This window comes from Sciurus carolinensis, chromosome 19, assembly GCF_902686445.1.
Source record: "Sciurus carolinensis chromosome 19, mSciCar1.2, whole genome shotgun sequence".
NCBI classification, from domain to species: domain Eukaryota; kingdom Metazoa; phylum Chordata; class Mammalia; order Rodentia; family Sciuridae; genus Sciurus; species Sciurus carolinensis.
In genome coordinates, this window is record NC_062231.1 from 3,621,211 (window position 1) to 3,642,191 (window position 20,981).

Genomic DNA, 20,981 nt, shown 5'->3' on the forward strand with positions numbered 1-20,981 from the left:
ATTGGTCCTCACTTGTAGAAGTTTAGAGTCAATGCCATGTGATTTCCTCTTTCTTATTTGTGAATTACAGGAAACCATTCCAAAGTAGACGGGCTGGTCAACTTCGAGAAGCTAAGAATGATCGCAAAAGAAATCCGGCATGTTGGCCAAATGGCTTCAGTTAATGTGGACCCTGCTCTCATGTTCAGGACTCGGTGAGTGAGTCACCTCCAGTGGCATATGCGGGACTAGAGAAGTTAAGAGTTTCCCAGTGAATGAGGAAATTTTGCATATTTATATTTGCAGTGTTGCAAAAATTATATTAGGATGTACCAAGAATCACTCTTGAATTTCCATTTGGAATAAATCAGGTGTACCCTGACTCTTAGTAAAAAGTTTGTCCTTCAGATATTTTTAATTTAACATTAGTCACAGATACTATTTCTTATTTTTTAAAACACTGAATTGTAGAGTTAGAATTTGTAACTGGTAGCACGTACTAAAATATGTGAACACCTCAAACAACATTGTCTCAGCATCCACAGGATAGATTTTTTTTTTTTGACTAAACTGAAGTCAAAATGATTAGGACACAAAAGAAGTCTTGTTTTCTAGAACAAAAACTTTAAGTATATTGTTCTTTTGAACCAGAAAAATGTGTCTAGTAAAGTGGTGTGTGCGAGATGATTGTGCAGTTTAATGTTTGTGGGCTTCTAGAACTGCTTATCCAGAAGTCCAGTCCTTTCTCTATGATCTCTCTGTCTCTGTCTACACCCATGCTTCAATCTCCATGGCTCTCACTTACAGGAAGAAGAAATGGCCGAGTTTGGGGTAAGTGGTGGAGAACTTGCATACCCACACACAGTTCTTGCTCAGCTCATGCATTATTTTCCTACCTGCTCCATTTTCTGATGCTTTGCATTTTTACATTATTTCTTGACCCTCTTGCTCTAGCAGAATTTCAGATGGCAAACTGACTTCAAGTTTAATCTGTTGGGGCCTGTGCTTTGGAAGTCATGATCCACAAGAGCTGTGAAATGATTGATGATTGTTTTGGAGAACTATGGGCCAGACATATTTCTGAGCTCTCTGAAGATTTTTAGTATAATTTATATTTTGAAATGAGGAAAGTCCAAAGAAGAGGAGGGGAAGAATGATATTAGAAAGAAAAGTTGTGCAATTTAAATACTATTGCATGGATATTTTAGTACATATGCATAATTTAAAAGGTGCCCCCTGGTGTCAAAACCAAATTTTTTCCAGCTCAACTAACTACTCTTTTCATTCTATATAAACCAATCTTTTAAAAAAATAATTTTTAACAATTCGTGTGCGAAATAGTTTCCCTATGTAGATGTTTACATTTGCATGATTGTTGTATTAACAGATTGACTATATTACTATAAAAACTCACCACATTCAACCCAAGGAATAAGAAAGCAGTTGTGAACAGTGTAGCTAATTTTATCTGAATCTAAATAAAACACCCTTTTTAGGCGAAGTAAAAAAAGTGTAAGTCTTAATGTTCGTAACTGTGAATTCTTGCATGAGCTATCATATATAATTGTTTGCTGGCTTCTATGAAAGAATTTGAATGCTCTGTATGTAGAGGAGAAAAGTAGAATATCCTAGTTGAATCAGAACAAGTGCCAGACACATATATTTATGTATGTATTGCATATAATTCTTTTTTAACTGGAAACATTTATAATCTGTATGATTCAATATTCTACTTAACAGTTTACTTACTGGAATGAGGCATGTGACCTTTCAAATGTAGAATACGTATATAGTTTTTGGCAGTTTCCAGAAGATAAAATAAGCCCATGCTAGAGTGAGTTGCATATGCACCTTTTCCTCTTTCAGGTCCCTCAGACAGGGTAGTGCAAATGCAACGGTGCTAGCTGTTGCTCAGACAGGTGGTCATAGAAAGTGGGTACGCCGTAGTTCCTTTCTCAGAGCCAAAAGGCTTTATGAAGATGCGCAGATGCCTCAAAAAGTGAAGCAATACCTGTCCAATCTGGAGCTGGAGATGGATGAGAAGAGTCTTCGGATGTTATCTCTGCAGTGTGAGCCAGCAACCAATGCATGTGAGTTTTTTCTGGAAACAGTTGCAGACTCTGACTAGAATGTGGGCTTGTGTCCTGTGCAGCGATGTGGTTGGTGACAAGATAAGGACTTGTTCAGAGAAGGAAGCTGCCGGTCCTCAAGTGCACTAGCCTTTCCCCTGTGCCTGATGAGACTTTTGTGTCCCGTTGAGTTAGTTCATGGAGGACAGCACTGTGGACGTACTCAAGTTGCTTTGGTTTCATTCTGCCACAGCCGATACTCATTCAGGGGACACATGGGCAGATGCAGTTCCAATTTGCATTCCTTGTTTTCTTACCAATATACTCCCAAAGCAATGGGCAACCTGAGGGGTTGGGGCCTACCAGGTCAGAGGAGCACAGAACTGGATGCTGTACTGTGCCTTTGACATCCACAGTCCAGATAGTTCCCAGCCACAAATTGAGCTGTCATTTGAAACAATAATTCCACTACATAGTGAGCCACAACTTAGCCTTAGGTGTAGGTCTTCACTGTTTAAAAAACTGACCTGTGAGCCAGTCTTGATAGAGGACTAGGTGGGAGGATCTGAAGCCTGGAGTTCTGGACCAGCCTGGACAGCAAAGCAAGATCCGTCTCTTAAAAATAAAAAATAAGCAGCTAAGCATGTAGTTCATTGGTAGAGTGCTTACCTAGCCCTGCACAATAAACAAATAGAAATTAAAAGCTGGCTAGGCAAGACATGGGCTGATTCTATTTTTACCTGTATCTGTATTTGTAAAACAAAGGCATTTTTCATTTAGAGCACTTTGGAAACTTCTGTGGACAGGTTTGAAAGGTAATCTATAGAATTTAAATGTTACATAAATGATTTTGGGAGATTCACATAATGAGATTTATACAGGATCCTATTAGGCACTATAGTCATGGTGAAGAGCTGGTCCTCTGGAGGCAGAGTGGTCTGACTTCAAATCCTGCTTTAACTCTTACTAACAATGTGACCTTGGAGGACTCACTTGAGTTTCCTCATCCTTAGCTTCTAAACATGTCAACGGGGGAAGTACATGTCATTGAATTGTTTTAGGTATTAAGATTCTACACGCAAAACACTTGATTGTCCTGTTACACTGGGTTGCCTTCTGTCTACCATGGAATGATACACGCAGTAGAACACATTAAGCAGTGTTGTTTATTATTTGCCCACATAGATAATTCTCCATTGGGGAATTGATAGTAAATAGGTTATAGTTAGTAGCATTTATTAAATTAAAACTTAGCTCAGGTGTTTCAAAAAGTCTTGGATGTCATTTTAAAAAAATAATTTCTGGTATTTTTCCTGTTGCAGCCTTTATCCATACACCAAACACAGGCTATCCACATTTCTATTTTTATTTTTGTTTTTAATTTTGTGTTTGAATGGTGTCATCATCTTGAGATCACTAATTTCATTAGTCAAATGCCTCTGTCCTGCCAGTCCCCTCACGTTCTCTGTAACTAGCCACCCCTCCCTCCCCACCCCCATTTTTGGCCTTTATAAGGCAGCAGGTGGGAAGGTGGGTACTTTAAGGTTCTAACTTCAGAAAATACTCTTCTAGTTCTACCATCATCTTCTATACAGCTACTAACATTTTAAATTCTTTGTTCTATTTTCAAACCAAACCATGACCAGTGCCTAAGAATCCTGGTGACAAAAAGCCTGTCAAATCCAAGACCTCCCCAGTGGCTCCAGGGGCAGGGTCACAGCAAAAAGCCCAACCCCAGCCTCAGGCACCCCCACAGCAGCCACCACATGAGGCTGACCAAGGACCGCAGGTTCCTGCCGGGGCCCTCTACCCTTCACGGAAGGTGCCTGTGAAGGATCTCCCACCTCTTGGTAAGTGATGAAGCTCATGTTTTCCCTCCCTTTTCCTCAAACCTGAATTTTATTTTATTTTTTAATTAGCTAATCCCAACTTCATTTTCTTTTTTGGTGCTGTTCATTGCCATGCTTTTCAGATTAGGAAAAGGAATGTTCATCTTGCCTAACTTGCCTATCATCCTTGAGTTTCTTTGTGATTATTATCTCCTAATCAAACATAAATATTCAGCAAATTAAGCTTTATTTTTGCCAGTGAGTGGGACTGTTTTTATACCTAGCATCTTATTTAATCACATTTATTTGTCATGGTAAGGTAAGGAAATAAAATGAGCAAGTTACGCATTTACCAACTTGATTTTTTTCTCATACTGAATTGGTTTTGTTCCTATATGAGTTTTAAACTAGTTTTGTCTTATGATCAATGAATTGCAGAAATGTAATCAGAATATTTCAAGCTGTTGATTTGTCTGGAGGTGATTTTTTTCCTCTTTTTCCTTCGTGGTGCTGGGGATGGAACCCTGGGCCTTGTGCATGGCAGGCATGAAAGGGAATCCTTATTCATTGAGTCACTGATTCGGTAACTCCGGAGCAGTGAGACCACAGCTAATGCCTCAGTGTTAAACAGCTACCACTTTTCATCTTTCCCATCAAAATTAACTGATCTACTGACTTAGTCCCTTTATATAAATGTAAAAACGAAGTAAGTTTTATAAAAATGTATTGGTTCTTTTTTCTCTATATACGGAGAAGAAAACAGTGTTAATAGAAAAAAAGAGATTTTGAAAAGTAAATGGATAGCAAAGAGTTTGCTTAGATAAGATTAGCTGGCAGTAATGAAGTTCCTGCACTCTGTGAGTTGGACAGAAGTAATGTGGTGCATCCCTCATGGACTCTGTTCTTGTCCTGTTCCTCTTGATCAGCAAATGTCTTCTCTGTTGAGTTTTGGAGGACTGTGAGAAAAGAATACCTTTACTTGACATCTGCCCCCTTTCAAATATTTGTTATATTCTCCCTATCACAAACAAATCAAATGACATGTTCCTTTATTGCTCTTGCTCTCAATACACATGGACTCCTAAGCCCCCCACAGGCTGAATGAACATTCTGTTTGGAAGATTATCAGTCTCCCTTTGATCTACAAATAGCCTGTTAGCCAAATTTAATATAAAGTAGGTGTGCCTGCATATGAAGCTCTCTTCCATTCTCCAAAGAGAATATCTCAAAATATTTTAGGTCCATTTGAATTTATGAACTGAAAAAACTGTGCTTGAAATATTACATGTCATGATATTTAGTATAACCTATTTAAAGTCACATTACATAAAAGAGTAATTTAAAGATACTGAGAGGCATTTTTCCCCAGTCTAATTAATGAAATAATTTTGTTTCAAAGTACAATTTGACTTCTTTATTTCTGAAAAATAATTTTGGGGGGCACTTTGCATCCTTATACTCCTGGATCCTACCCTGGTTCACTCCCTTCTGAAATCTTCTTCCATGCTCTCTGTGCACAGTGCTGTCATGAAGCCTCTCCTGCCCCTCTTTCATGTACTTATTTGCATATAAGGGCATAGGATTCCTTTCATTTACTGTTCTATAAAGTTCCTCTTAACCATTGACCCTTTATCATTCCCCCTTCTCCAGAGCTAACAGTTCCAACAATACAAGGACACTTTTCCATCCCAAACTCAAAACAACTGGAGTTGAAATTGGCCGTACCACTTTCATCCTAAATTCAGGTGTTTTCAAATTGCGTGGTTTTTTTTTTTTTTCATTTTTCATCATTTTGAATAAAAATGATGATACTTTAAGGTTTAAAATATAAAGTAAAATATCAAAATCTGTTTCTAGTATTCTGGTAGATATCAGTCAAAAACAAAACTCCAGGTATCTCTTGCCTTTGGCAGGATCTGTTTATGCCATGAGTAGTAACACCAAGGACATATTGATTGTAAATAAGTTGAATCTTACTGTATACAAAAATGTTTTAGTCATTACTATTTATTTTCAGTCTTGAAAATGCATACCTAACTTGTTTTCTTTCTTTTATAGGTAGCAACTCTCCACAAGATTTAAAGAAAATTCTTTCCCTGTCTGAAGAAGGGAGTTTGGAACATCCTAAGAAGCGAGCTGATGATACAATATCCAGTGCTTCTCCACAACTGTCTTCTCCTCCCACTTCCCCACAGAGTTCTCTGAGGAAAGGTAGAACTAAGCAACTTGCTCTTTTTCTTTATCAAAAATCTATACATTTTAGTTATAATAAATTCTGGAATTATGTATTAATTTTTAATATTATACTAATTTTAAATGGTCTCTCATATAATGTTCAATGGAATTTTTCCCTCAGTGTATAAATTGGGAAAATTTTTGGCATTTCTTTTTAATATTACTCTTATAATAGACAGAATTAAATTCATAACTATATAAAACTATTTCTAAAATTTAATTTTTTTATTGTCCCAAGGTGGAAAGAATCCTTTTACATTAAAATTCTATATTACTAAATTTGGTTATATAACGTTAATACAGAGAAGAGCTCTTTGAAAACATAAAAAACTGATATGTTCCTGATTTATTTTTTCCCTTGTATTAATATGGGTTTTGATTACCTTTTTTGTTGCTATTTTAAGAGACAACATTTTAGGCATTCACAATCTTCTCCTTATATGGATGCTTTCTTACATTAAAATAGACGATAATTTTCTTCCGCATAACTCTCCAGGTTCCTTCCTCCCCCTACCCTTTAATTGAAAAGAGTGAGTGTCAGTCAGTAGTAAAAAGCCAAGATTTAGTTTTCTTTAGATGATGATCCTGAAAGGTTAATCAATTATTAGGTTTCACTCCCTCAACAAATAACTGCTTTTTTCTTTGTAGACATTTCAGGCATCTGTGCATTTTATGTGGGTATCAGTTCTATGGCCTTTGTTAAATGGATATATTTAAATTCTTTTCTCATCCTGTCCTGAGGTGGCAGTGGAAATCAGCTGAGATCTTTTGCTCTGGGCAGTTGGACTTAACCAGTTCCTCCTCTTCTCTTTGAAGTGAGAACCCTAACAAGAATAACAATGCACCACATACCTATGGGATAGGTGCAGTTTATAGAACCAAAAACAGGGTGGGAAAGAGGAATCATCTTATTCGTTGAAGAAAATGGGAGAGTTCCTCCAAATGTCAGGTGCTCCAAATGAGTGATTTTTCTGGACAGCGTTTTTTGTTTTTTGGGTTTTTTTGTTTTGTTTTTGAGCAGACTTTTTAGGGAATGATTTAAATTTTGCTCATCAGAATTTGTAGTGTGTGTTTAAAAAAGATATTTCATATATGAACATGTTAAATTTTTTCAATAACTGTGTAACCTTTAAAAAATAATTCAGGAAGTACCAGTTTACTAAATGAATGGAAACATACTTAAATTGGGAGTATTTAGATGCTCTAGATACATATATATATTTTAAACTAATAGGAGATCCTTAGTCATGTTATAAAAAAGATAAAAATAAGTACTGAGAAAAATTTGTTTTATTCTTTTCCATTAAAAATATCAAACTAAACCTCTTTTTGACTTTCAGAAATATTTTTAGTAACAAAGAAGAGGTAAGGGTCCTTTTAGGACAGGAAACAGACACCTGTTGAGGCATTTTACAGTGATGGTCTGGGGAAAAGTACACATTACATCCTCAAGAATTGGCTCTTCATGTGATTCAGCTAATACATTATTAATGTTGAAAAACCGAATGGCAAAAATCCAAAGAGATATTCTTTAGGTCTTATTTCTTATTCTTTTTGAAAACTGTTTTCAGTTGAATCTTTCTCTGCTGTACTTATGACTGTGAAAATTGAAAACTTAGTTGAAAACAAAATTACTGACTTTTCAGTTTGGAAAAAAAAATCATGCTTTCACATCTAATCAGTTGTTCTTGTTGTTGATGATGTAGTTGATGTTGATGTTGTTGATGTTGTTGTTGATGTTTCCCAGTGCTGGGATTCTAACCCAGGCCTGGGGTGCATGCTCAGCCTCCCTCTACCACTGAGTGATACTCCAGCCCTGGCTCATTTTACAGGTTAATGGTAGAGTCATTCATAGCCAGGGAAGCTAATAACAGTCAAGTAGTGGAATCTTTTCTGAGCTTGAATAACAGTATATGTGGAGGGAGAGAGAGAGAGTGTCCATCTCTAACTTTTTAGCTCCACCCAAGTAAAAATTTACTTTAATCTTTTAGTCACTTGGTTTAAAAATAATCCTATTTCAATGGTGATATACATATGTACTTTTTTCTTTCCTTTTGCTTCTATTTGGCAGACTTCAGTCTTATGTTGCAAACACAGAGTGTCTCACTAATCTGGTTTTTTATCTCGTGCAGGTTGTACTTGGGCTCCCAGGGGTACTGTGGACAATTTTTCACATTCTGATCTCAGTGAAATTTCTTCATGATCCAGTATTGTCATCAATTCTTCTTTTGACCCGGTGCCAGTCTCACTCCATAGTGAGAGGCACCAGAGGCATCCTGTCAGCATTGTGGAAACAAACCTAGGTGTGGGCAGGACAGAACGGTAGACCATGATTGAACCTGATCAACACAGCTTGGGGCAGATGGCTTTCCTTAGCGTTCTTTCACATCCCTTCTTCCATCTCTCTCTTAAGAATGAATCCTTTGTGGATTACTAAGTACCATGTTCTTGGTTGAGCCTGCTGCTTTTCCATTAAGCTTCTGTTTATTGCATGTTCACTGTGCCTTTGTGTGGGAGGCAGAGGGTGACATTAGGCTCTATGCCACTTCCTTGGTGTAAGCTGCCTTCCTTAAGTAACCAGAGGTGTTGAGCCGGCCTTGACCTTGCAAGGAATATGTTCTTTTCTGCAGCAAGTCATCCTTCTTTTCTCTCTGCATTTATGTTACAGTAATGACAAAGGTAAGAAAACTGGACATGGATCCACTATAATGCATTTCAGTGGTGTTTTCAGCCTCTTTCTGGGATGAGAGAAAGCTTCCCTTCAAGGAAAAAAAAATAGATTGAACAGTCTTGCACTGCTTACTTTCCATCTGTTTAACCACTTAGGTCATGTGCCGCAGTGTTGGAGAGCCGAGGCTCATACGCCTCAGCTGCAGTAATTCCTTCTCCAAGCACAGAGGAGCTTTCCCAAGACCAGGGGATGGAGCTTCTCTTGGTGCTGCCGACAGGGGTCGGGGGAGCTGGACATCATGCTCAAGTGGCTCACGTGATAACACACAGACCATCCAGAACCAGAGAAGTTGGGAAGCACCTCCATCTGGACACACCCACTTTGATCATTCAGGGGATCCTGCAGGTTATGGGTCTCAAGAAGCCATATGGACCAAGTGGTGTTTTCTGATCATAGAGCAAACTATAAGTCAGGTCAAAGTAGAGAGAGTCTTGAACAAGCCAGGTCCAGGGCAAGCTAGGCACCTTCTACAGGCTACTGGGGAGAAGATTCAGAGGGTCACACAGAAACAATAAAGCATGACATCTGCGACCACAGAAGAAACCCATCCTGTGCCCGTGCCTGCCCACATCCTGTGACACCCAGGACTGCAAAGGGGGTCATAGGTAAGTTTAAAAACTGGAGTGTTGGCACTTCTGGATCATGGCTATAATCTGATTATTTCAAAGGTCAAATTATTTGATTGTGTGTTTTTGGGTACTGGGGTTTCCAGGATGTTTGACCTCTGAACCACATCACCAGTACCCCCACGCTTTTTTTTTATATATAAATTTAGAGACAGGGTCTCACTAAGTCAGTTAGGGTCTCACTAAGTTGCTGGAGTTGGCTTTGAACTCATGATCCTCTTGTCTCAGCATCCCAAGCCACTGGGATCACAGGTTTGTGCCACCATACCTGTCTGTGTTTTTGGCTCTTTCCCTCATTTTACAGGGCTTCCAAATTAGCACTGAGTTCAGGATTTTGATATGAAGGGTGGTTAAGAGCCTGGGTGTATGCAGTGAAACATTCAGTAAATCCTAGCTTCGAGTATCAGTACAATGTCATTATGGATGTTACCTCATTTGTTTTCTTTTAACTGGAAAATTTTCAGGATGGATGCCTATTTTTCACAGGGAGGGATTCTTCTTTAATTGAAAATGTTCTAAACATTGACCCTTAAATTTTATTTAGAGCTTCATCCTATGCATAATGAAGCCTTTTCATTAGCCAAGCATGGTGGTGCGTGCTTCTAACACTAGCTGCTTAGGAGGCTGAGCCAGGAAGATTACAAGTTTGAGCCCACCTGAGCAGCTGAGGGAAAGGAGACCCTGTCTCAAATTAAAATTTAAAAAGGGCTTGGTGTGTCGCTCAATAGTAGACAAGTTGCCTAGCATGAGTGAGGCCCTGGGTTCAGTTCCCAGCACAGCAAAATTGAGATTCATTGATTTTTGTTATGTAGACACACTGTTTCTCTCGGCCAAATAAATTCTTTCTGCATCCTAGAGCAAGGCAGAGGTTGCTCACTGCGTAAAGACTAAGGGTTCAGGCCTAGAGCTCAGGCGAATGGGGTTGGAATTCATGTTTTACTACTTTGTAGTGGCTCTCTGACACTGGAGAGAGGCTCTGCCTGTTTCCTCCTCTGTAAAATGAGTTTAGTAATTAAGAGTTAGTGGGAGGATGAAAGAAAATCTGTGAAAAGTACTCAGAACAGCGCTTGGATAATGTATTCATAAGTAACTGAAAGATACTGCTGCTCTTTGTAAAGTGTTACCCGTTCCCTCAGTAAAATCAGAGAAAAAATGTATTTTCTTAACCTATTTAAAATCTGTGTAGTTGAAATGTAGGACTAGATTATAGGATACGGGAATATAATCTGGAACGTGAGCATCACGGGCATCACTTTCATTAGTAGGGACATTGTAACTATTTTGCCTTACAAATAGTTGTGTGTGGGTGTCAAATTTAGTAGCCTTCTGAGATAAATAAGGACATGACAGTAGTGATAGCTTTCCATCACTGCGACAAAATACTTGAGACAATCAGTTTAAAAGAGAAAAGATTTACTTGGACTCACAGCATTAATGTTTCAGCCCCTGGTCACTTGACTCCATTGTTTCTGGGCCTGTGTCACGGCAGGACATGGTGGGGAGGGCATGACAAAGCAAAGCTGCTCACGTCTTGTGCTCCAGGAAGCAGAAAGTGTGAGAAAAAGGGACAAAATATTCCCTTCAAAGACATGCCTCCAGTGACCTGCTTCCTCCACTGAGGTTCCATCTGTTAAAGTTTCTGCCTCCTCCCAGTAATTCCATCAGGAGAGACCAAACCTTCAGCATAGGAGCCATTAGAGAACATTCCAGATCCAAACTATAGCAAGCATTAACACATATTCTTAATTTGAGGCAGTTTGGGTGCCTGTGAGCCTCGAGGGGGACCAGTGCTCCTACCTGTCCTCAGCCATGTCCCCCCACCCGAGAGGCCACGTAAACAGGGATCCAGGTTGATGGTTGAAGCTTCGGAGGGCTTTCTTCATGTGAGGTGCTTCTGGGTTCCATTTGCGTTTTTTCTAAATGACTTTAAAAACACCACAGGTGGCAGAGGGGTCACTTGTAATAAAGTGCTCATGTGGCCAGATGTCTTCTCTAGACTTTTCAGTGGATTTTGCTTCTGTGGTGCTGGGGATGGAAGCCAGAGTCCCAGCCTGTGAGGCAAGTGATCTACCACTGAACTACCCAGCCCGGATTTCCATCCTAATTCTTAGTCAAATTAAAGTGCTTCTGTGGCCCTATTTTAAGGTTAAAAATAAAGATCTCACAAGTTTGTGCTGTCTCTAAGAATTCGAAGGAACATTTTGACCTATAAAATGAGGATAGTTCAAGTTTTCTGTGGAAATGTTACATTTGGACTTTAATGGGTGGGACCTCACTTGGAAAGGAAACACATCATTTCTCTCTCTTTTGACTTCTTTTTACAAATGAACAAATCTACCTGCCTCTCTTGGATTGAGTACAAGGAGGGGATCATATTCCCCCACTTTCTTTTTTTGGCTTGTTTTCTGTTTAACCTGTTATCATACAGTCATTAAAGAAAAAAGTGAACTATAATAAGTGAACTAGTCATAATCTGCCACTTGCAGATAACCACTATTAACATATTTTTATACATCCTTCTAGACTTTTAAATGTATGTGACTGTTTATTATTAAAAATGAGATAACTCCTTGTAGTTTTATAACTTTTAAAAATGAATCATTACTCATAACTTTCCAACCAATAAACAACAATATGTATTTTTAATATTGCATGTGTACGTATACATGAAGGTATGCATAATGTCCATTTTTAAGCTTTTAAAATTGTTAATTGCCTAGAAAACAGTCAAGAATTTTAGATGGGCGTATGTTTACATACGTGTGATTTGTTATGAGCACGTCAGTGGTGTGTTCTCTACGGCATGGGAAATTACTTGCTTGCTCATCTGTGTGTTTGTTTTCTTCCCTGCTGTTTGTAGAAGATGAACAAGTGTCTGCGGTTTGAGGCACAGGCTGTCGTGGACCCTGGGCGGTCCACCTGAAGGAGAGCACAAGAAGACCGGGGCCTTGGAACTCATCCTGAGGACGGTGGCCCCGTTTGCCCCCTTCCCTGCCTTAAAAGCAGCAGGGGCTTCTGCTCCCCTTCTTCCTTTCCCCTTTGCATGTGAGACACTGAAGAAATCACTGTGGCACTTTCAGGCTTCATTGCTTGAAGTGCACAGTGCAGCCATCTTCCAGCTCCGGCCGTTGCTGCCTGCCACGTCACACAGTGTCATCCAGATTCCAAGATCATCCCAACAAGGTGGTTCTCTATGGCTGCACTTCTCCATGCCTGGAAGGATTTTTAAAGATCTTCCTTTAGAGTTCAATCCAGTGTAGCACTTGGTCTCGTAGGGACACTGAGAACAGCTAGCCATTGAACTACTTGGGGCCTTTAACCCACCATGGGAGACAAAGAAAACAGTGAAACCCTCTGAGCACAGTGCCTGTCCACTTGTTTACAGTGTCTTTTTTTTTTTAAATGAATTTAAAGATGTGTTTAGAGAGTAAATGTTATATCATTTCATGATTCCAGTATTATTTTGAACCATAAGTAGGGTTGCCAGCCTGGGTTTCCAAAAAAAACAAAAATGAAAAAACCAAATATGCTGGACAGGGTGTGGCCACACCAAGAAGAAGGGAAGACCTGGGTTGTGATCCTGTCTTCCCATGTCCTTCCAGCCTCCCCCGCAATTGCCCTATCCTGGAAGTGTAAAATGTTAGCCAGTGGCTTCAACACCAAGGCACCCCATCCTCGCCTCCCCAGGGGCTGGGGGTCTTCTGTAAACCGTTTGCACATGGCCAGGGGAGGGAAGCAGGACTCCTGTGTCCTGTCTGAGCCTTATGGAGGAAGGGTAGTGTCTCTGAGGGTTGTCCTGCTCCATTGAAATGGATGGCAAACCCCATTTTTAAGTTATATTGTTTTGATTTTGTTCATTTAGAGTTTTAGGATATTTTTGTTTTCGTTTTTTAAAAGAAACATTTATAACTGGATTGCAATGCAGTGAAAGCAGCTTGGAATGTTGGAGCTACTGCCAGCTGTTCATACTGCTCTTTCAAGACAGCCGCCCTTTATCACATTGGCATTAGGAATAAACAAGGCTTTAAACAAACGATCAGAAACCTGGTTAGATTTCCCAGCCTTTGCAAGGTGGACGTCACCAGAGACTAACCCGCAAGTGGCTTCATGGATGCTGCCTAGAGAGAAGGTCTAAGTGTCACAACCATCTGCTCACAGCTGCTATTAACCCTATAATAACTGAAAATGACCCCCCTCTATTTTTGTGTTGTTTTTGCACAGATTCCGAAAAAGTGAAGGCTGCCAATCCAAGTAGTGCTCAGATGTGAGCAACTGCTGGTCTTGGATTTTTTTCCATTAAATTCAGCTGATCATATTGATCAGTAGATAAATGTAATAGCTTCCAATTTTAAAAGTCGAACTGCAGTGTTTTTTCACTGTATGAAACAATGTCAGTGCTTTATTTAATAATTCTCTTCTGAACCATGCCATTGTCTACTTGCTTGTATATTACATTGTCAATTTATTCATTTGTAATTTTACATGTAATATGCATTATTTGCCAGTCTTATTATATAGGCTATGGACCTCATGTGCATATAGAAAGTCAGAAATCTAGCTCTACCACAAGTTGCACAAATGTTATCTAAACATTGAGTAATTGTAGAACATAGGACTGCTAATGTCAGTTTGCTCCGTGATATTGCATGCAGAATGTGCAATTAACTGGTGATTTCCTCATAGTTTTGATACTACTTGTACCTGTATGTCTTTTAGAAAGACATTGGTGGAGTCTGTATTCCTTTTTTATTTTTAATACAATAATTGTACATATTGGTTATTTTTTTGTTGAAGATGGTAGAAATGTACTATGTTTATGATTCTACATGCAGTTTGTACAAGCTGGAAAATAAATACATATAACATAAAGCCTTGTGTATATTCTTAATGAATTTTGCATGCTTTTTATCATGGAAATAGCAGGTCTTCAGTCTCACTACCAAAGCTCATCCTCCAGAGACTTAGGAGGCTTAACCACTTACTCTGTAGAAACTACCTGATAGCCTGTTCCTTCTAAGACAGATTTCTGTTGATTCAAAGAAATCAATATCATTAATGTTAACACCAACATGAGCACATTCAGATTTGTCAGTTTCTTAAGGCTCAGTGAAAAATGAAGATGATATCACAATATATTTCCATAAAACATTGTTTTTCTCAATCTTTCCCCAATGAAAATCTGTACAGGACAAAATATTTTGATTCCCAGTATTTGTATTGAGAAGGACCTCAGAGAACAGAAAATGATGGTCAAGGTCATGATCACCAAGTTAAGAGCACAATTTAGCTATTGATTATGGACTTCTAACTAGAATATGATATTGTTTTGTCTATGAGGGTTTGTTTTCTGAGGCACTGGGGAGGGACAGCCTCACGCATGCTAGGCAAGGACTCTGCCACTGAGCTGTGTCCCCAGCCCTAAGTATCTCCAAATATTTACATATACTCTAAATAATTTCTCTTCCAGACCTGAAGGGGACTGATCAACTTTTCACAGAAGCCTTAAATTTCTGAGTGAATCGCTCATGAATGGCTGTAGGTGAGGTTTTCTCCTTCCCCACTTCCGGGACACCAGGAAGTCACTACTTTACACTCAACAATGACCAAGGTGGCATGTCTGCTGGAGCTCATGTTGCTGCTGCAGCAGATCCTGTGACTCGCCCACACACCCTCCTGCCTCTGGATGCTGGGGAGGCTTCCTTCTCTCTCAGTCCCCTCTGTCCACTGGATTAGGAAGACCCCACCCCAGCATGGCCTCTGCCAAACAAGGGAGCTGGGCTCCTGTGAGCTCTAGAATGATTTTCAAACCTGTCTTAAATGTGTTTTTGGAACAAAGTGGGAAAAAATACAGAGTCATAGTCTTTAGTGAGCATTTAAAATCTATTTCCACCATAAAATAGCTCTTTCTTCTCCTCTCCCTCCCCTCCTGTCTTTCCCTGCCCTCCATCACCACCCACCCTACCCCAGGAAATTAGGTTTTCTTAGTTGGTATTCTTCTATGATGATCCCCGCCTAACTGAAGAGTGGTTCTCAAAGTAGAAACATTTTTTTTATTGTAAACAAATGGGATACATGTTGTTTCTCTGTATGAACATGGAGTTAAGGCGTACCATTTGTGTAATCATAAATTTACATAGGGTAATGTTGTTTGATTCATTGTGTTATTTTTTCCCTTCCCTCCACCCCTCCCATTCCTCTTTTCCCTCTATACAGTCCTTCCTTCCTCCTTTCTTGCCCACCTCCCTAACCCTAACTCTAACCCTAACACTAACCCCTCCCACCCCCCATTATGTGTCATCATCCACTCAACAGCGAGATCATTCGGCCTTTGGTGTTTTGAGATTGGCTTATTTCACTTAGCATGATATTCTCCAATTTCATCCATTTGCCTGCAAATGCCTTCATTTTATCATTCTTTATGGCTGAGTAATATTCCATTGTATATATATACCACAGTTTCTTTATCCATTCATCAATTGAAGGGCATCTAGGTTGGTTCCACAGTCTGGCTATTGTGAATTGAGCAGCAATGAACATTGATGTGGCTGTATCTCTGTAGTATGCTGATTTTAAGTCCTTTGGGTATAGGCCAAGGAATGGGATAGCTGGGTCACATGGTGGTTCCATTCCAAGCTTTCTGAGGAATTTCCACAATGCTTTCCAGAGTGGCTGCACTAATTTGCAGCCCCACCAGCAATGTATGAGTGTACCTTTTTCCCCACATCCTCGCCAACACCTGTTGTTGCTTGTATTCTTGATAATCGCCATTCTAATTGGGGTGAGATGGAATCTTAGTGTAGTTTTGATTTGCATTTCTCTTATTACTAGAGATGTTGAACATTTTTCCATATGTTTGTTGATTGCTTGTAGATCTTCTTCTGTGAAGTGTCTGTTCATTTCCTTAGCCCATTTGTCGATTGGATTATTTGCATTCTTGGTGTTGAGTTTTTTGTGTTCTTTATAGATTCTGGAGATTAGTGCTCTATCTGAAGTATGCTTGGCAAAGATTTTCTCCCACTCTGCAGGCTCTTTTCTTCACATTGCTGACAGTTTCCTTTGCTGAGAGAAAGCTTTTTAGTTTGAATCTATTCCAGTTATTGATTCTTGCTTTTATTTCTTGTGCTATGGGAGTCCTGTTGAGGAAGTCTGGTCCTAAACCAACATGTTGAAGATCTGGACCTACTTTTTCTTCTATAAGATGCAGGGTCTCTGGTCTGATTCTGAGGTCCTTAATCCATTTTGAGTTTAGTTTCATGCACGGTGGGAGATATGGGTTTAGTTTCATTCTGTTGCATATGGATTTCCAATTCTCCCAGCACCATTTGTTGAAGAGGCTATCTTTTCTCCATTGCATATTTTTGGCCCCTTTATCTAGTATGAGAAAATTGTATTTATTTGGGTTTCTGTCCGTGTCCTCTATTCTGTACCATTGATCTGCCTGTCTATTTTGGTACCAATACCATGCCATTTTTGTTACTATTGCTTTGTAGTAGAGTTGAAGATCTGGTATTGTGATACCCCCTGCTTCACTCTTTCTGCTAAGGATTGCTTTAGCTATTCTGGGTTTCTTATTCTTCCAGATGAATTTCATTATTCCTTGCTGTATTTCTGTAAGGTACGTCATTGGGATTTTAATTGGAATTGCATTGAATCTGTATAGCACTTTTGGTAGTATGGCCATTTTGACAATAATAATTCTTCCTATCCAAGAACATGGGAGATCTTTCCATCTTCTAAGGTTTTCTTTAATTTCTTTTTTTAGTGTTCTGTAGTTCTCATTGTAGAGGTCTTTCACCTCTTTTGTGAGATTGATTCCAAAGTATTTTATTTTTCTAGAGGCTATTGTGAATGTGGTAGTTTTTCTAAATCCTCTTTCTGAAGATTCATCACTTATGTACAAAAATGCATTGGATTTATGAGCATTGATCTTGTAACCTGCTACATTACTGAATTCACTTATGAGTTCTAAAAGTTTTCTGGTGGAATTTCCTGGTTCCTCTAAATATATAATCATGTCATCAGCAAATAGGGATAGTTTGAGTTCTTCTTATTCTATTCATCTCGCTGATAAGCGGATGAGGACATATAATGGGGGGTGGAGGTGTTAGCATTAGGTTTAGGGTTAGGTTTAGGGTTAGGGATAAGGAATGTGGTAAGAATGAAGGAAAGATGGACTGTATAGAGGGAAGAGGGGTGGGAGGGGTGGGGGGGAAGGGAAAAAATAATGAATCAAACATCATTGCCCTATGTAAACGTATGATTACACAAATGGTATGCCTTGACTCCATGTACAAATAGAGAAACAACATGTATCCCATTTGTATACAATAATAATAAAAAAAATAAAAAATAATAAAATTTTTCTGGTAGAATTTACTGGTTCTTCTAAGTATATAATCATATCATCAGCAAACAAGGATAGTTTGAGTTCTTCTTTTTCTATTCGTATCTCTTTAATTTCTTTGGTTTGTCTAATTGCTCTGGCTAGAGTTTCAAGGACGATATTGAATAGAAGTAGTGAAAGAGGGCATCCCTGACTTGGTCCAGTGTTTAGGGGGAATGCTTTCAGTTTTTCACCATTTAGAATAATATTAGCCATGGGCTTAGTATAGATGGCCTTTACAATGTTAAAGAATGTTCCCACTATCCCTATTTTTTCTAATGTTTTGAGCATGAAGAGGTGCTGTATTTTATCAAATGTTTTTTCTGCATCTATTGAAATAATCATGTGATTCATGACTTTAAGTCTATTGATATGGTAAATTACATTTATTGATTTCCTGATGTTGAACCAACCTTGCATCCCTGGGATGAAACCCACTTGATCATGGTGCACTATCTTTTTAATATGTTTTTGTATGCGATTTGCTGAAATTTTGTTTAAAATTTTTGCGTCGATGTTCATTAAGGATATTGGTCTGAAATTTTCTTTCCTCGATGTGTCTCTGTCTGGTTTAGGTATCAGGATGATATTGACTTCATAGAATCGTTTGGGAGGGTTCCCTCCTCTTCTATTTCATGGAATACTTTGAGGAGTATTGGAATGAGCTCTTCTTTAAAGGTTTTGTAGAACTCGGCTGAGAACCCATCTGGTCCTGGACTTTTCTTTGTTGGTAGGCTTTTGATGACTTCTTCTATTTCATTACTTGAAATTGGTCTATTTAAATTGTGTATGTCCTCCTCGTTCAGTTTAGGCAATTCATATGTCTCTAGATACCTGTTGATGTCTTCGAAATTTTCTATTTTGTTGGAGTATAGATTTTCAAAATAGCTTCTAATTAAGTTTTGTATTTCAATTGTGTCTGTTGTGATATTTCCTTGTTCATTCCGAATTTTAGTGATTTGGGTTTTCTCTAGTCTTGTCTTTGTCAATGTGCCTAAAGGTTTATCAATTTTGTTTATTTTTCAAAGAACCAACTATTTATTTTGTCAATTTTTTGTATTGTTTCTTTTATTTCAATTACATTGATTTCGGCTCTGAGTTTAACTATTTCCTGTCTTCTACTATTTTGGTGTTGGTCTGTTCTTCTTTTTCTAGGACTTTGAGCTGTAGTGTTAGGTGGTTTATTTTTGAGTTTTACTTCTTTTATGGAATGCGCTCCATGAAATAAATTTTCCTCTAAGTACTGCTTTCATAGTGTCCCAGAGGTTTTGATATGATATTTATTTGTTCTCATTTACCTCTAAGAAATTTTTAATTTTCTTCCTAAAATCTTCTGTTATCCATTCATCATATAATAGCATACTGTTTAATCTCCAGGTGTTGGAGTAGTTTCTGTTCTTCACTCTTTCATTTATGTCTAATTTCAATCCATTATGATGTGATATAATACAAGGTAGTGTCTCTATCTTCTTGTATTTGCTAACATTAGCTTTGTGGCATAATATATGGTCTATTTTAGAGAAGGATCCATGTGCTGCTGAGAAGAAAGTTTATTCGCTCTTGGTTGGATGGTATATTCTATATATGTCTGTTAAGTCTAAATTATTGATTGTGTTATTTGAGATCTATGGTTTTTTTGTTCAATTTTTGTCAGTGGTGAGAGATTTGTGTTAAAATCGCCTAGTGTTATTGTGTTGTGGTCTATTTGATTTCTGGAATTGAGAAGGATTTGTTTGACATACATGGATGAGCCACTGTTTGGGGCATAGATGTTTATGATTGTTATGTCTTGCTGATTTATGCTTCCCTTAAGCAGTATGTAATGTCCTTCTTTATCCCTTCTGACCTAACTTTGGCTTGAAGTCCACATTATCTGAAATGAGGATTGATACTCCAGCTTTTTTGCTGAGTCCATGTGCATGGTATGTTTTTCCCCATCCTTTCACCTGTAGTCTATGGGTATCTCTTTCTATGAGATGAGTCTCTTGCAGGCAACATATTGTTGGATCTTTCTTTTTAATCCAATCTGCCAGTCTATGTCTTTTGATTGATGAGTTCAGGCCATTAACATTCAGGGTTATTATTGAGATATGATTTGTATTCCCAGTCATTTGATTCATTTTTTAATTTTATTTATTTATTTATTTTTGACATGACTTGGTTCCTCCTTTATTTAACAATTCCTTTAGGATAATTCCTCCCGTTGCTGATTTGCTTCTTTGTTTTCCATCTCTTCCTCATGGAATATTTTGCTGAGAATGTTCTGTAATGCTGGCTTTCTTTTGTAAATTCTTTTAGCTTTTTTTATCATGGAAGGATTTTATTTCCTCGTCAAATCTGAAGGTAAGTTTTGCTGGGTATAAGATTCTTGGTTGGCATACATTTTCTTTCAGGGCTTGAAAAATGTTTTTCAGGCCCTTCTAGTTTTTAGGTTCTGGATTGAAAAATCTGCTGATATTCGTATTGGTTTCCCTTGAATGCAATTTGGTTCTTTTCTCTCACAGCTTTAAAATTCTGTCTTTATTTTGTATGTTATGTATTTTCAGTATAATGTGCCTTGGTTTGGGTCTGTTGTTATTTTGTGTATTTGGAGACCTATAAGCCTCTTGAACTTGAGATTCCATTTCATTCTTCAGAGTTGGGAAATTTTCTGATATTATTTCATTGAATAGATTGTTCATTCCTTTGGTTTGTTTCTCTAAGCCTTCCTCAATCCCAATATTTCTTAAATTTGGCCTTTTCATTATATCCCATAGTTCTTGGAGATTCTGTTCATGATTTCTTACCATCTTCTCTGTTTGTTCAACTTTGTTTTCAAGATTAAATATTTTGTCTTCAATATCTGAGGTTCTGTCTTCCAGGTCAGGTGTTCTATCCTATTGGTTATGCTTTCTATGAAGTTCTTAATTTGGTTTACTGTTTCCTTCATTTCAAGGATTTCTGTTTGTTTTTTTTTTTTTTAGTATCTCTAACTCTTTGTTGAAATGATCTTTTGCTTCCTGTATTTGCTCTTTTAACTGTTGATTGGTGCGATCATTCAGTGCCTGCAGTTGCTCTTTCATCTCATTGTTTGCTTCCCTTATCATGTTAATTATGTACATTTTGAACTCCCTTTCTGTCATTTCTTCT

General features: G+C 38.2%; 1 pseudogene; it reads left to right on the forward strand.

Moving 5' to 3' along the window:
* LOC124971141 (rap guanine nucleotide exchange factor 2-like) overlaps nt 1-13,737 on the forward strand; it is a 96,015-nt pseudogene extending 82,278 nt beyond the window's left edge.
* The last annotated feature ends 7,244 nt before the right edge of the window (nt 13,738-20,981 follow it).